The 12,587-nt window shown below is 37.1% G+C and overlaps 1 pseudogene; it reads right to left on the reverse strand.

Annotated features, from left to right (window-relative positions):
- LOC110219885 (cyclin-A2 pseudogene) lies at positions 1-1,524 on the reverse strand (annotated as a pseudogene).
- Between the last annotated feature and the right edge of the window lie 11,063 nt (positions 1,525-12,587).

A 12,587-nucleotide genomic window follows, 5' to 3' on the forward strand; every position in this document is an offset into this window, starting at 1 on the left:
ACAGTGCCGGTTCTGTTGGAGTTACAACCAGCGTCTGTCGCTCACTAAAAGTTTAGTGTCTCTGGAGGGGGGTGAGGGATGTTTCATGGTGTTTTGCTATCTTGTATTTTTCTCATGTAGTCTGTTACGCGTGCTGTGCTTCTCTGACGTAGGTCTGGTGGAGATCCAGAAAACATGGCTGAAGACTTTCCAAAGTGAATCCTGTTTTTTGGATGAATGATTCAGGCCAGCTTTTCCCAGTGGTTGTGTAGAGTGAAAGGCAGCACCCTAATAACTGGGATTTCAGGTATGGGTCGGCATCAGTTGAACTCAAGTCTCCCAGAAACATCGCCAAACTCTCCGCTTTAGAATTGGCCTGCTGCAGATGTAGGAAACACTGAGTGAGAAACTGGCTGATTATCGGTGCTGCCAGGTCAAAGTCAAGCACTTCCAAGATCAGGTGCTTCATTCTCAAGACCTGCTTTTTAGTGTGTGTCATCTGTGACGTGCACAAACTCAGCCACTTCTGATGGGTAGATTTCGCCAAACTTCGAGGCTGAAAGCATGGCAGCAGTCCCCAACCAGCTAAAGCTTCCCCCACAATATTAACATCAAGGAGAGAAATCTATGTAGTAAGGTGGCTAGGTGATGCAGTGGATAGAACACCAGGCCTGGAGTCAGAAAGACCTGAGTTCAAATCTGGCCTCAGAGACTTACTAGCTGTGTGACCCTGTGCAAGTCACTTAACCCCTATTTCCTCAGTTCCTCATTTGCAAAAGAAGCTGGAGAAGGAAATGGAAAACAACTCTAAAATCTTTGCCAAGAAAACCCCAATAGGGGTTATGAAGAATTGGACACAATTGAAAACAGCTAAATAATAACAAAAGTTCCTGGCCAAGCATAGAGTCTCATTCTGGAGTTTCTATTCTTCCCCTACCGCAACTGGCTGGTCCACCAACATAACCCTCATGCTGTTACTTATGTCCGGCTGCTTCTACTTATAGCCCACTCTAGGCTTACACTTAACTTCTGTTTGCCTAGGGTACAGATAACTGTCTTCATTATAGTCAGGGGCTTTATTGACATTTAGTGGTTTTTCTTCTGGGTCCAGTCCCAAAGACATATCCACGGTAAAGGGGTGGGGATTCAAAACTACCATCTATTGGATAATCAAAGGACACCAAACGTTTTCTCGTTCATGGTAGCAAAACAGTTGAATTGAAACCCAGCACATCATCCTCAGACGAACATTTTAGGGACCGAAAGTTTCTTTTCATTCTCTCCACCTGGTTCATCCACGTGAATTGTCAAAGTAGCCCGCTTACTGGTGGCATTCCAGGGTGGGACAATACCCTTCTCATCATTAACTAACATCATTAACATTTTCATCATGTCACTAAGAGGAGCAAGAACCTGCCAGTTCTTGGGCTTCCCCAGCAGCAGTGCCATGGGCCAGGGGGCCAGGCAGGGCTTGTGATGAGGCCGGGCTGAATGTTGGCCCACAACATGCTCAGCATACACACACACACACACACACACACACACACACCACACACACACACACACACACACACACACACACACACACACACACACACACACTATGGAAAGTTGGGATCCTGGCAATGACTGCATTATTCAAACTAAAACTCTGGCAAAGCAATGGCAATAGCATGAGAAAACTCACAGTTGTAGGACACAATCAGGTGGAATAAAGCCATGTACATTGACCTCATCAGGTGTATGAGATACTATGAAGAATAAATGCAAATGAAGGATGATAAATCTGTTCTACTCTTTTAACTGGCTATAATTTTGTTCACTTTTAGTCAGGAATGTGACTTTCTTTTCGAGGAACATTATTATTTTAGAGGAACATTTCTTTTAGGAACATAATAAGTAATGCTCTTATGTCATCAATATTTCCTTTTATGTGTATATAGATTCTAAATTTATGTTATTTATCATTACTGTTCCTCATATTTATTTAGAAGGAAGTTTCTGATTAGAATCATGATGAGTGGTTGGTTGGGTATGTTTTTAAAACAGAAATTGAATAATTGACATTTATATACCATTTTAAGCTTTACAAATTGCTTTTCAGACATGATCTACTTTGACTCTCACTGTTTCCCTGTGAAGCAAGTGCTTATGAGCATTATTATCCCCATTTGGAAGATGGGGAAGGTGAGGCTCTAAGAGAATGGGGTCAAAAGTCAAAGTCTAAGATTCTGGACCCACTATTTTGTTGTACTTCTAGAAACTGAGTATTCTGCAAAGGGCTCTGGATAGCTTATGCATTGAAATCAGAGAACTCTAGGGAACTAGGTTTGTGTATCTTGTAGTTGTTGCTAATCCATTATTTTATCTTTGTCTGAATAGACCAGAGCTTTCAACAGTTTGCTATGCCTCAGCACTTTTCCTTTATATAGGCGAATTCCTTTGGTAAATAATTCTATTGGACTCATTGATTTATGCTTTACCTCCCTGTACCGAATCTTCCATCATTTGATTCTTTTTAAAATTTAATTTAAATTTTAATTCATGGAATAAAACAAGGATTTCCACAACACAGTACAGTAAAAAGAGATGATTGTACATGAAACGGCAAATCTACTATGCATAACCTGCTATTCCTTTCAAACATGCAACAGAATTATCATGCAAATTTTTTTTCTTCCCCAGCCCCAGGGATGGCTACCATTAGACAAATATATATGTAAAATTATTCTATACATACTTCTATTTATCAGTTCTTTCTCTGGATGCAGATAGTGTCTTACTTCATATGTCCTTTATAGTTAATTTGGGTATTTATAATAGATAAAATAACTTATTTGCTCAGAGTTGTTCTTAATATTGCTCTTACTGTATACAATATTCTCTCTCTCTCTCTCTCTCTCTCTCTCTCTCTCTCTCTCTTTTTGGTGAGGCAGTCAGGGTTAAGTGACTTGCTCAGGGTTATACAGCTAGTAAGTGTAATGTGTCTGAGGCCAGATTTGAACTCAGGTGCTCCTGACTCCAAGGCTGGAGCTTTATCCACTGCACCACCTAGCTGCCCCTACAATAGTCTCTTGATTCACTCATTTTGCTCTTCATTATTTCATGCAAGTCTTTCCATGTTTTTCTAAAATCATTGAGCTCATCATTTCTTATAGCACAGTAGTATTCCATCACAATCATCTACCACAACTTGTTCAACCATTCCCTAATTAATGGGCATCCCTGCAACTTTCAGTTCTTTGCCACCAGAAAGAGCTACTATAAACATTCTAGAACATATAGGTTCTTTCCTTTTTCCCTTAATCATCTTTGAAAATTGACCAAGTAATGGTTTTGCTGGGTTAAAGGGTATAGGTAGTTTAATAACTCTTTGGGCTCTCCAAAATGGTTGGATTATTTCACAATTCCACCAACAATGAATTAGTGTTCCAATTTTTCCATATCCCCTCCAACATATAAGTAATTTGTTCCATGTTCTTCTAATTTTCTGGTAAAATCTCTCTATAGTCATGTATCCATTTTGACCTTATCTTGGCAAATGGTGTGAGACATTGGCCCATTTCCAGTTTCTGCCATACTTTTTTCCAGCTTTCCCAACAATTTTTTTCTTACCAAATAATGAATTCTTATCCCAAAATCTTAAGTCTTCACACTTATCAAAGATAAAGTTATTATGTTTATTTGCTTCTATAAATTGTATGTCTACTCTATTCCATTGATCCATTTTTAGCCAGTACCGGATATTTTTTATAATACAGTTTAAGATCTGGTTTGGCTAAATCTACTTCCTTTACAATTTTTTCCCCCATTATTTACTTTGATATTCTTGTCTTTTTATTTTTCCAAATGAATTTTGTTATTTTTTCTAATTCAGTAAAATAATTTTTTGGTAATTTAATTGATATGTTCTTCTGTTGCTCCCGTCCCTTGATTCTGTTTCCCTTACATTACAGTTTTGCTTTGTTCCAATGTTTTAAAAGAGTCTTGCTGTCTTGGAACCAATGCAATGAGTTTCTCCCATATGGCTATATGTATCAAGAAAATAAAGATGCCTTAGTCTTACAGTAAGCAAAGTATTCTTGGCTTTTTTTTTTTTAACAAGAAGTTAAATGCTTTGCCTACATAGTAAGCATCAGAGGCAGGGTTTAGTCTTCCTTTTAAAAAATCTTTTTTTTTTTTAAGTTATGAACTTGACAATTGCAAATATTTCAATATACAAAGAATAAAAGGTTGTATATGAAATTATGAGTGTTAAGTAGCTTATTATTAAAAGTCTACAGTAATTTAAGGTAACATTATGGTTTGTGTCCCCTTCAAAACTTTTGTTTGTTTTAGATGCATTTTTTTTTTGCATCAGCCTCTATGCACCCTGTCTTCAAGATCCGTATGTTTTGCTTGCATAGAGCATATTTTTTTTTAATGTTCTTGGTTTTTTTGCTTCTCTTCTTCTAGATTGTCTTTCACTTCTGTGTATTTGTCTTCCCAATCTCTTGTTCTGTCTCATTTCTTTGGTGAGGCTTGCTGTGGCAGATTCATTTTTCTATTCTGCTCATTATTTTTTTGCTGTGCAGGACATAAATTCTGCTCTCATAATTCTCATTTCTGTTTTAAACCACTCAGGAACAGTGTATTGTGGTTCTGTTTTCCCCTGTCTCACAAGTATTAGGTAATTTTCCTTTGCTTTGCAGTATTTATTTGTTGTTGTTTCTCCTTCATTCTGACTTTTGGGTTATCAGAATTGGCCCTAGCTGAATGCCATGCTTCTTCTTCAGGCTTAGCAGAATGTTGCATAGCTCCCCTGGTGACATGACACTCCTTCTGTTCCTTAGTTCTTTGGACTGGCACCAGCACTTCTGAGCCTGCTTTCTGTAGGTCTGACAGTTCAGAGCTTTCCAGCATTGGTGCTTTTAGGTTGCAGCCCCCAGCAGGCTTTTGTTCCTAAAGACCTGTGGCCAAATTGGCTGTAGAGGCCCAAGAAAACTTCCATAGCCTGGGGCTGTGGGATGTATATAACACTGGAAAGAGGGAAAGTGGACCAAGGTGTAGGGCAGATGTTGGTGTAAGTCTGTGTTATGTCCTTGGATCTGTGTGTGTGGCTTTGCTGCTGATAGTGTGTGAAGTGGGGGAGGGGTGCTGAGTGAGGTCAGGGTCAGTGAGCGTTAGTTCCTGGGAATTTTAGATTTTATGTTTTAGATTCTTGTCTTAACCATGGAAACAGGTGCAATGAATTTATCTTTGGCACATAATATCTATTTTGGGGAGGTCTGAGAAGTAGGGATTGGGGGAAATGTCTAGCCTGCTACTTTGTTGCTCATGTGACACAGACGTCCTCAACAAGTCTTTTGAAGTGATTATTGGTTATGCTAATAATGACTTCTAAAGTCTTTCAAAGTTGGGTTCCTTTATGTTACTGTATGTTCTGACTCTGCTCATTTCACTCTGTATCATTTGACACAAATTTTGTCAAGTTTCTCTGAATTTTTTTTTTCATTTCTTCTGGCACAAACACTCCACTACATTTATATACAATTTATCCAGCTCTTTCCCACTTGAGGGGCACCATTTTGATTCTACTTTGTTGTTACACCAAAGTACTCCATAAACATTTTTTGGTACATGTATATTTCCTCTCTTTGATACCTTTGGGGTATACCTCATAATGGCATCACTGGGTCGAAGGATTTGTATAGTTTAATGACTTTTTTTTTTATCATATTTCCAATTTGCTTTCAAATATGGTCAGACTAATTTACAATTCTACCAAAAATGTAGTAGTATGGGCTTAACAATTCGTTGACGTGATGTAGATGAAGAATTAGCAAAGGAGTCTGAAGAAAAGTTAGACAAATGGGAGAACCAAGAGAGAACATCACGAAAAACTAGAGAGGAGAGAGTATCTAAGAGGAGTAGATGATGAAAATCATCAAATGAAGCAGAGAGGTCAAGAAGGATGAAGAGTGAGCAAACCCCATTAGAGATCACTGGACAGAGCAGTTTCAGTCAAATGACAAAAGTTGAAAGCTAGATTATAAAGAGTTTGGAAGTGAGATGAGAGGGGAGTGAAAGTACTGTATTTTGAAGGCTTATTAAGCACTAGATTGCAAAAGGGAGAATATAGGCTAGTGGGAATAGGGTCAAGTAAGGATTAAGGATGAAGACAACATAAGTGTGTTTGTAGGGAGCAGAGAGAGCTAATATATAAGGAGATGGAGGATAAAAGAGTAGGAATGATAGTAGGAGCAATCTGCTGGAGAAGATGGGTACACATAGAGGGGCGAGCCTTGACAAGAAGGGCCTCCTCAGTGCAAGGTCTCATGCACTTTTTTCCCTCCCATCAGTCTTGAGATTCTTGGCTTTTATTTCCATTTGATAAATTAGTATTTTGTCTAGTTGTAGAAAGCAGTTCCTTGGTAGTTCATTATAGCCCGAAACCTGTAAATGAATTTAGGTAGTTTTTGTCATTTTTACTATGTTGGTATAGTTCAACCACAAATTATTAATATTTTCCCAATTATTTGTCTATTTCTGTATAGGGTCTCTTACAGCTGTAGTTACATATGCATCCTGAATGTCTGAGTAGGTTGACTCAGGTATTCTGAGTGTCTTGGTAGATTGATTCATATATTTTATACACATTGTAGTTACGTAGAATGAAATTGCTTTCTCTGTCCTCCCCCTTGGTTTTCCTAGTGATATACAGAAAGGTTAATATCATGAGTTCATTTCATATCCTGTCATTTCACTAGTTTGAATTAATTTTTTGGTTTCATTTCTAAGGATCTCTTAAGTAAACCATCATGTGATCTCAAAATAGCAATATTCTTACTTTTTGCTAAACAGTGACAATTGACATTCCTGTTTTATTCTTGATTTCATTGGAAAGGCCTCTAGTGTTTTTCCATTACAGATGATGACAGTTCTTGGTTTTAGGTAGTTTACCATATTAAGAAAATGATACTTTGTGATCTCATTTTTTAGTATTTTAACATGTATTTTACAAAGTAAAAAAATATATATAATCAAGGGATTTTTGACTGTTGGTTATTAACACAGCCCATTATTAAATCAACCCTGAATTCTTGTATAAATACAATTTGGTCAGAGTGATTAAGGTCACTCTGTATGTATAAATCCAATCTGGTCTTTTGAATATATTGTTGAATTCTTTGCTAATATTCCATCCAATATTCATTATAGATATTGGTCTATAGCTTTCTTTCTCTGCTTAGTTTCCAATTGGTTTGTGCATCTGGGCCATATTTCTCTCATTAGTTTGGTAAAATTAATGGACTTTTTCCCCCAACTTTTTCAAGTAAATTATTTAATATTATTCATTGGTTTTTGAGTATTTGATAGAATATGCACACAAATCCATCCAGGGTAGGGTTTTTTCCTTTGGGATTTATGACACGTTCAAGTTTGTTAACCCTAAGTTGCACAATTCTGTAAACACTCATAGTATAGTAGATTCAGAGTTGGAAGGGATCTTAGAGTCACCGAGGCCAACCACCTCAATTTACAGATGAGATAACTTAGGGGCAGGGAATGAGTTACTTAGGATCATACTGCTAGTGTGTTGGAGGCAGGATTCAAACTGAAGTATTCCTGACTTTAAGTCCAGCGCTCTCTTATGGAACAGCCATGTTTGGCTGTTCCATTTTCATCCATTTATCAGCTCTGTTGGCATATAATAGGACAAAGGTTTCTAATGAATTTTTTTTTTCATCTGTTGTGAATTTTTAAAACATACTTTGGCTTTCTTATTTTATTAAATTAGCTAATGGCTTATGTATTTTATTAGTCTTTAAAAATAATTCCTAGCTTTATTATCTCATGTAAAAAATTGTTTATCTTTCTCTGGTTTTCAGAATTGCTATTTTGGTATTTGTAGAATTTTGGGGGGGGAGGGGAAGGGGCTTCTACCTTTTAAAGTTTCATCAATTTCTTCTTTTATTGATAAACATACTTAAGAGATGGGGCAACTACGTGGCACAGTGGATAAAGTGCTGGGCCTAAAATAGGAAAACTAATCTTTGCCACAGTTCCTTATCAATGAACTGGAGAAGGAAGTGGAAAACCACTATAGTATCTTTGCCAAGAAAATGCCAAATGGGGTCACAAAGAATCAGACATGATTGAATGACTTTACCACATACTTCAAGATATAAATTTTTCCTAAAGGACTGTTTTAGATAACTCCTGAAAACTTTGAAACATTGTCTGTATAACTGGCTTTTTGACCCACTCAGTTCTTTAAGATGATATTATTCAGCTTCCACTTAGGTTTGATTTTTTCCCAAATTCCTCTAGTTGACTATAATTTAATTATATCAATAAAGAATATTTCCTTTTTTGCATTATGAATTTTTTATACTCTTGCATAGTCAAATTTTGCAAAGGTGGCAAAGCTAGGAAATTTTTATTCATTAAATGCCTCCATTATGTCCAACTTCTCTATAACTGTCCACGCAAAATTTTTCTTTTTATTATTAAACTAGTTCTGAAAGGCATACATCAAAATCCTGAACAATTACTGTTTTACTGTATTTCTCTTCTTGTGGTTTCACTTTTTCACTTTAAGTACTTGGATACTTAGCCATTTGATACAGATTGTTATATTCAGTATCGACACTGACTTTAAGAAGAGTACTCTTTTTGTTTCTTTTTTAACTATACCGTTTTTACTGCTGCCATGTCTGAGGTTATGATTTCCACCTGTTTTTTTTTTTAATTTACCTAAAGCATAGTAGATTCTACACCATCCTGTCACTTTTAACTCTATATAAATCTTTAGCCTATGGTAACTGTAAGCAATAAATTAAGATCTTAAATTGACTCCCCTAATTGTTCCAGTTTCTCTTCTAACCCTTCTTGTTTGCCTATAAGCAACCCTACTTCCCCTGTAAGAATCTATTCCCCGTTTACCCAAGCTTCCCCCTGGAATTATAAGTCTTTAAGTCATTAAGTCATTAAGGAGACAGTCTGCAAATCCCTTTCCCTCTGGTATACATTGTAGAAGTTTTTAATGTTTCCCCTAGGCACAAGTACTGGAGAAACTCAACATTCAGAGTTAAAAAAACAAAACAAATGCACAACTCTTCCCCAAGAGGAAGGACCTCTGTGTTCTGATTAGAAAGCACCCACTTGTCTTCCAAGGAATAAGCAAGACCACTGAAGCTATCAGTAATAAGGTAACCTACTAATGGTTAGAAGAAAACAGAACAGCAGTAACGGGTGATGACTCAGTACTTCGGTATAGTACAGCAGCTGTCTGTTAACTTATCAAAACCACAGAAGGCTGGAGTCTTCCCTATTTCATATACCCAAGACATAAAAAATCACTTCCTGGAACTTGTTGAGACAGATGCAACCTATCTGATTCAGGTGAATCATGGAGGCACAAATAATACTACCAGGAAGAACCTAGGCAACAGTTCCAATTATGAAGTCTTTAGCAGGAAACTAGAGAGATTATAAGGACAGATGACATTTTCTCTCTGTTCTCCCATAAAAGGAAAGGGATGCAGAAAAGTAATTTAGAGACTAAACACTTAAGACACTAAAAAAGACAGTGTCTGAGGATGGGACTTGGATTTCTAGACCAAGGCTTTTAAAAAAATGACAAGCTACTGGGCAGAGGTGGAACGCACTTAACAAAGGATGTTAAGAATATATTTCCCTGGTGTCCCATAATCTAATCAAAATGATTCAAACTGAATATGGAGGGGGAAACTACATGTACATCACCATGCTAGATGCCATAAAAAGAGTAGGCTTACTATGAAGGAAGAATGGCAACTGAGACATCCAGGAGATCAGAGACAAAATACAAGAAAAGAACCAAACTGAAACCTAAATATACTCACAAAATTAAGGCAATAAGATGAGGTAAAGGTCCCAATCCAGAGAGGCAAATTTGATTCCAGAAATACTACTGAGATGCAGCAGAATGAAACCCACGCCTGGAAAATAGTTTTAGAAGAGTAAACTTTATTTAAAAGAAACAAGGCAGTTAACATAGTATAGATGGAAGACTTCAATAAAGTAATTATTTGTTGGAGTTCTTTCTCTACCAAAAGCAGGGGAAAAAAGCAGTTAATAATTTCTGGGCCTTTCTAAATGCTAATTTCAACCTTCAAAAGATAGATGAACAAACAAGGTTGGCAGGTGATAATTATGGGGCCCATGGAAGAAAAAGTACTAGTGTATATGATAAAGAAAGTAAGGCCAAACATAGTCTAACATTCATTCTAAAAAAGATTTCAAAAAAGTTCAGAGGAAGGTTAGGAAGGAAGACATAGACTAAAATCCTATGGGCACCTAAGCCCAAGATGAGTGGGAAGCTTCTAAGAAAGAAATTCTGAAGACATAAAGGGAAACAATTCCAGTGACAAGGGAAAATGGGAGCTGAATATATCAAGGTAGATAGTTGTATAGAGATCTCAGCAAGCAATTAATTTTTTAAAGACTACACAAGATAAAAGAAGATGAATAAAAAAAGCATGGTGAAATTTTCCAAGACTAGGGGTAGGAATAATAAAATTAAAAATGAGATTAGACTGCTGAAAAAAGCCAATTAAAAATATTTTCTTAGCCATACTGTAAAAAGAGAATGCAAGAGCTAGGACTATCATTCCAGACAGATAGAATAACTGACAAAAGAGAGATGGCAGAGCCAAAAAGAATGACCAGCGGAACAGAAAGAATCAGACAATAATATCTATCAGCAAGTTAATACTCAAGATAAATGAGCAGATAGTAAGAGAGCTCTTGAAGAATTCACATCAGCTCCTGATGAACTATATCCTTACTGCCAGTGATACCTGAAAGACTGAAAGGGGAAGAACTGAAGGAATGAATAAAAGCAAATATTGCTCTGAGAACAAAAAGATAAAGGGAAGCTATCTGAAGATGTTTAGTAAATATGTAGAAAAGGAAAATGTGATCACAAAAAGCAGCATAGCTTCATCAAAAACAGGCAATGTTGGAATAAACTTATATACTTTTTTAAAGAGTTTATTAAACTGAGGGGTCAGGTTGACCCACATTATAACATGCTCTGATCAATAATCTCATGTTGTTAAGGGGCAGCTAGGTGGCACAGTGGATTAGAGCACCGGCCCTGAAGTCAGGAGGACCTGAGTTCAAATCTGACCTATGACCAAAAACTTGACACTTACTAGCCGTGTGACCCTGGGCAAGTCACTTAACCCCAATTGCCAAAACAAACAAACAAACAAACAAAACTCATGCTATTCTTGTGGACATGGAAACATAGGCTAAATGACAACAATGTGACACATCTGAAGTGATCAGATGACTAGCCTCAGAATTATAATTTTGAATCTGGAAATTAGAAAAGACTTCAGCTGCCATCAAGACCAACCCACACCCAAAAGGAATACCCACTTTACAGACTGACACATGATTACCATCAGTTGTTCAAAGGCCCATGGGAATTCGTGCCTCTCAGGATGACTCATGCCACTTTCAGACAACTCTACTTGTTAGTTTTATCAAGCCTTTTTGCAATTTCCACCAACTGCTCCTGTTTCTGCTCTTTCAATAGGTCTTTAAATACTTGAACACAGCTCTTAGGTTTTCAGTCCTCTCAAATTTAGGCTAAAAGCGACTCCGGTACCTTCACCCAATAATCCTATGACCTTGACTCAACCTCATTCACCATCCTTGTTGCTATGCTCTGGACACTTCCTGCCTTATCAATGTCATTCTTAAACAGTGGTGCCCTAAACACAGTACTCCAGGTAAGGTCTGACAAAGGCCGAGTATAGGACTACAGACTTCTTATTCCTGGATGTTAAACTCCTTAATGCAGTCTGAGACTGCATTAGATTTTTGACTGTCACATCACAATACTGATACATTGAGCTTGAAGTCCACTAAAACTTTCAGATCTTAAACTGTTATGTATCTCCATTCCTGAACTTGTGAAGTCGATTTTTGTTACCCTAAAGGGTAAAACACTACATATATCTCTACTGAATCAATCACAACCCAAAGAGTAGTCATTAAATGTTCAATGTCATCTTGGGTTAAGGTATTCTATAAAGTATCCCTAGGATGAGTGCTTGGCTTTGTGCTATTCAACATTTATTCATTCAACAAAAGGTTTTTTTTTTAAGCAACTAGAGTTAAGTGACTTGCCCCGGGTCACCAGCTAGTGTTTGGTCTGAGGCTGGATTTGAACTCAGGTCCTCCTGACTTCAGGACCGGTGCTCTATCCACTGTGCCACCCAGCTGCCCAACAAATGGCTCTTAAGAGTTGATGCAGGGTTGGTGCTAGGGATAGATTCAAAATTATAGTCCTTACCCTTAGTAAGTTTACATTTTATTTTTACCCAATGACTTCGAGAAAGGCATAGATGGCATCCTTACCAAATTTGCAGATGACATCAATCTGGGAAGGACAGCTAACACATTTGATGATTTGACCTGAATTTTAAAAGATCTCGACAGACCACCACATCAAGTTGAATCTAAAAAGATGGGAATTAAATGTATGTGTATGTATGCATATACGTACACAAATAAACTTTACACTCGGGAGTGAAAAAATCAACTTCACAATTAAAAGATGAGGGAAA

This window comes from Phascolarctos cinereus, unplaced genomic scaffold (genome assembly GCF_003287225.1).
Source record: "Phascolarctos cinereus isolate Bilbo 61053 unplaced genomic scaffold, phaCin_HiC Scaffold_726;HRSCAF=1367, whole genome shotgun sequence".
NCBI classification, from domain to species: Eukaryota; Metazoa; Chordata; class Mammalia; order Diprotodontia; family Phascolarctidae; genus Phascolarctos; species Phascolarctos cinereus.